This window comes from Equus caballus, chromosome 10 (genome assembly GCF_041296265.1).
Source record: "Equus caballus isolate H_3958 breed thoroughbred chromosome 10, TB-T2T, whole genome shotgun sequence".
NCBI lineage: Eukaryota > Metazoa > Chordata > Mammalia > Perissodactyla > Equidae > Equus > Equus caballus.
Genome location: NC_091693.1, coordinates 17,025,092 through 17,028,780, shown reverse-complemented (window position 1 = coordinate 17,028,780; position 3,689 = coordinate 17,025,092). Strand labels below are relative to the sequence as shown.

General features: G+C 54.8%; 1 long non-coding RNA gene across 1 annotated transcript; it reads left to right on the top strand.

Annotated features, from left to right (window-relative positions):
- The first annotated feature begins 67 nt into the window (after nt 1-67).
- LOC138915737 (uncharacterized) lies at nt 68-2,092 on the top strand. Its single transcript, XR_011421917.1, has 2 exons — nt 68-1,659; nt 1,830-2,092. It is a non-coding gene; the product is annotated as an uncharacterized lncRNA (long non-coding RNA).
- Nucleotides 2,093-3,689: the final 1,597 nt, after the last annotated feature.

Sequence of the window (3,689 nt, the reverse complement as noted above, 5' to 3'; positions counted from 1 at the left end):
GCTTAAGACTAAGGATGACAGGCTGGGTTGAAGAGAAAATAAGTCCAACTACATGTTGTTTACAAGAGAGAGAATTTAAATATTAGCACCTGGAAACGTCAGAAGTAATGGGATGGAATAATACACACCGTACACTCCTTCACCGAATAAAGCGGGGGTAGTCGTATTAGCGTTAGACAGAGTCGAATTCAAGGCAAGAAATGAACAGGAATTAAAGGAGATATTTCCTCATGGACAGAAGAGCCAACCCAACAGGAAGACGCCACAGTCCTCACCTGTCCACCCCGTAGCGTAGCTTTAAAATATCCACAGTGAAAAATGGGAGAATTCGAGGGAGAAATAGATAAATCCACTATCACAGTGGGAGCCCTTTCTCTCTCGATGGCTGAGAGGACAAGGAGAAGTAATTGGAAAGGACATTGAAGATTCAAACAACATAATTATCAACAAGACCTCATTGATGTAACTAGAACAGTGTACCACCCGCGACAAACTCCTTTCCAAATACACGCGAAATTCTCACCAAAATCAACCTTATGCCAGGCCACAAGGAAGTCCTCAAAAGTTTCAAAAGATTAAAGTCACTTATAGCAATATGTTCTCTGGGCATAACAGAATCAAGCTGTAAATCAGTAATAAAAAGGAAATGGGAAAATCCATAATTGCCTGGAAATTAAGTAACGCATTTCTAGAGAATCCATAGGTCTGAAATTTAGTAAATGTTTTGAATTGAATGAAAAGGACGATATGACACGAGAGAACGTGTGGGATACACGTACAGCAGCGCTTAGGGGAAATTTTGTGGCTTTAAATGCATATATTAGAAAGGAATGCATACATTAGAAAATTGATTCTTGATGCTCCATCCCAACAAGGTGGAAAAAGAGGATGGAATTAAACTTAAGCGTCTTGTTCATCTATTGCTGGATGGCAGTTAGTGGCTTCAAACAGCACGCATGATCCTCCGCAGTTTCTCCGCGCCGGGAATCCGGGCACAAATTCGCGGGCTCCGATCCAGACTCGCTCACGAGGCTGCAACCGAGGTACAGAGGGAATACCTTCCATCAGCCCTGCGTGGGCTTCTGAGCGTTTCTGGACCTTTCTGCGGATGTGCTTCTTCCCACTTCCGGCTGTCTCTCGGGGAGTCAGTCTTCGGGGCCTGTGCCCTCCCTCGATGCTGCAGAGCCGGGCCGGGCGCGGGCACCCCTTCCGCTGCTGGTGCCGCGCGCGCTGTGGGTGCTGCGGTTTCTCCAGGAGCCTGCGGGGCCGGGTCGGCTCTGCGCACGCGCACTAGGCTCCTGCGAAGGCTCGCTCTCCCCGCCCTGGGGGACCGCACAGGGAGCCGGCCTGGGGGCGGGCTTGTGTGGGGGTGAGGTGCACGAATGTCGGGGGTGCCGCGGGCCAGTTGGGGGCATCCGCAGGTCCTATAGGAGTCCTCACTGGCTCACGGGTGGCCTTCTGATGGCGTGTGCGCACGGTCAGTGGGATCTGCCTCCTTTTCCTCCATTCTGCGCGGAGCCCGGGCTGCTGTTCTCCCGGCGCCCACCGTCCGGCCCGCGCAGCTCACGGCTCCGCGCTCTGGATGCGGAGAGAGACGCGGGCCTCCGCGGCGGCGTCCGGCTCGGCTGGGGCGGCAGGCGCTCAGCACCCCCTCTCTCTGTAAGGGAGCGCAAGGGGGGCCATCGTGTGAGCTAGAGGGCCCGGCCCCTGCTCTGTGTGACCCCTCCTGCTCCGCATGTGCTCTGAGAAAGTCCCATTCTCTCCTGATTCATGGCCTCTGCTGACGGATGTACTCCCCGATAGCTTGATAAATCAAAACTTTGTTCTAGGAGTTTCTCTCCAGGAACAGGCTGACCACAGGCGGGAAACACACCTACACCGTGTCCATCACAGCGGACGGGAGAATGGAGCCATGTGATGCCCGGAGCCTGGCACGCCTAGAGCGCGGCGTCCCTGGACCCCTCCTCGCTGCCCATTTTCCCTCTATAACTGCCTCAAGCTTCTGTAATCCTCGAAGATGGGTTTTTGAGACACTACTCACCCGTCTTCCCATTTGCCGGCTAATCTAATCTAATTAAACTTCCTTTCTGGATCCCTGACTCATTGTGATTAATTGGCTCAGATCGAGGGGAGCAGAGCCAGCCCATTGCTGGATATCAATGCTGGTGACCCAGATGGGACCACAGCCTCTGCCGGTGGCTCGTCGACTTGGAGGAAGCTGTTTGGGGGTTTTTCCCCACGGCTGCTGGCAGCTTTTTCTTTCCCTTTTTTCCGCCCAGGAAATTCCCCTTGTGGCTGCCTCACTGGCCGACTGCCTGGGGCAAAGAATGACTGATCCTAAGCTGAGGAGCTTGCGTCTGCAGCCAGGGGAGTCATCCGGCCTCCGCCTCCCGGGTACTACATCCCTTTTTCCTTGTCTGGGGGCCTTGGTCAGGCCAAGGTCCATCTGGTTCAGGCGCCATTGTTTAGGGATAAGGTACAGAATGCCTAGGATATCCTCTGGAGGACTAGTCTCTGGCTTTGCTGTGCTGCGCACGCCTGGCCGTGAGGTCTGTTCTCCTGAGTGTGTGTGTTGCTCTGCCAGTCTGTGCGCCAGTGTCTCTCTGTGTCAGGATCCCACAGCGGACTCCTGGGACTCGTTCCATCCTCTGTGGGGACGTGAAGTCTGCGACCTTTTCCGTCAAGGTCAAGCCAGAATTGCACATCTCAGTGGGGGCTGCTGTGTGTCAGCCCGTGGAGGAGCCTGAGAGCGCAGCCTGACCGTCTTTCCCTCTGTCTGTCTGTCTTGTCCGGCGCCTTCTTTGCCGTCATTGTGTGGAGGTCAGGTGTGGCCTCAAAGTGAGCCGGACTTGGACTTCCTGCCAAACAGGAGATTTAAGGACCTTCTGCCAGGCACCTGACCCCCACACTGGTGGTGGGAGATTAGGTCTTTGCCCGCCTCAAACCCTTCCCTCTGGCCTCTTTGGCTTGTGTCGCCCTGGGGGGGACTGTGTGCTGGGGCGCAGTGGGACGTGGCTGTGTGCCAGTTTTCCTCCCTGGCTCCACTCTGTCCGTCCCCCAGACCCCAAAATGAAAAGGCCCGCTAGGGTGCATGCTGGCCACTTGGGGTGGTTTCACTTATGAGCCCGTGACCAAGAAAAGAGTGATCTTTCCTGCAATGTAGCCTGGCCTCAGTACATGCTGAGCCCAGGAGGACAGTGGACCCCACACGGGTTGCTTGTTTATGACACCATGTTGCAACTGGAATTGTCCTGCAAGCAGGAAGGAAAGGAAGGTGCGATCCCCTACATTCAAGCCTTCGTGCTGCTGTATGTGGACCAGGGGACAGGGACAATGGATGAGGAGTCCCGGCCCCTCCTCGTCCTCCCTTTTTCCAGGCGCACCGCTCGCCCAGGGGAAGATGCCTGAGGGATCGCCAGGGCTGAGAGAGGTACTCTCTCCTTCTCAAACCCAGCAAGGGACAAAAGTCGGTCAGGGGGCCCTCCCCGGGGCGGGTCAATTTCCACTGCGACAGTATCCCACAGACATAATTGGGCAAGGGCAACTGGCCAGCTTCGTTTGCCTACAGTCTGCTTGCTCCACCTTGGATCTTTCAGTTGGAAAAATTTTATTTGCCTGAATGCCCTGGTCTCCTCCTGGGACGAAACCTTCTATGTAAACTGAATGCTCAAGTGACCTTTGCTCCAGGC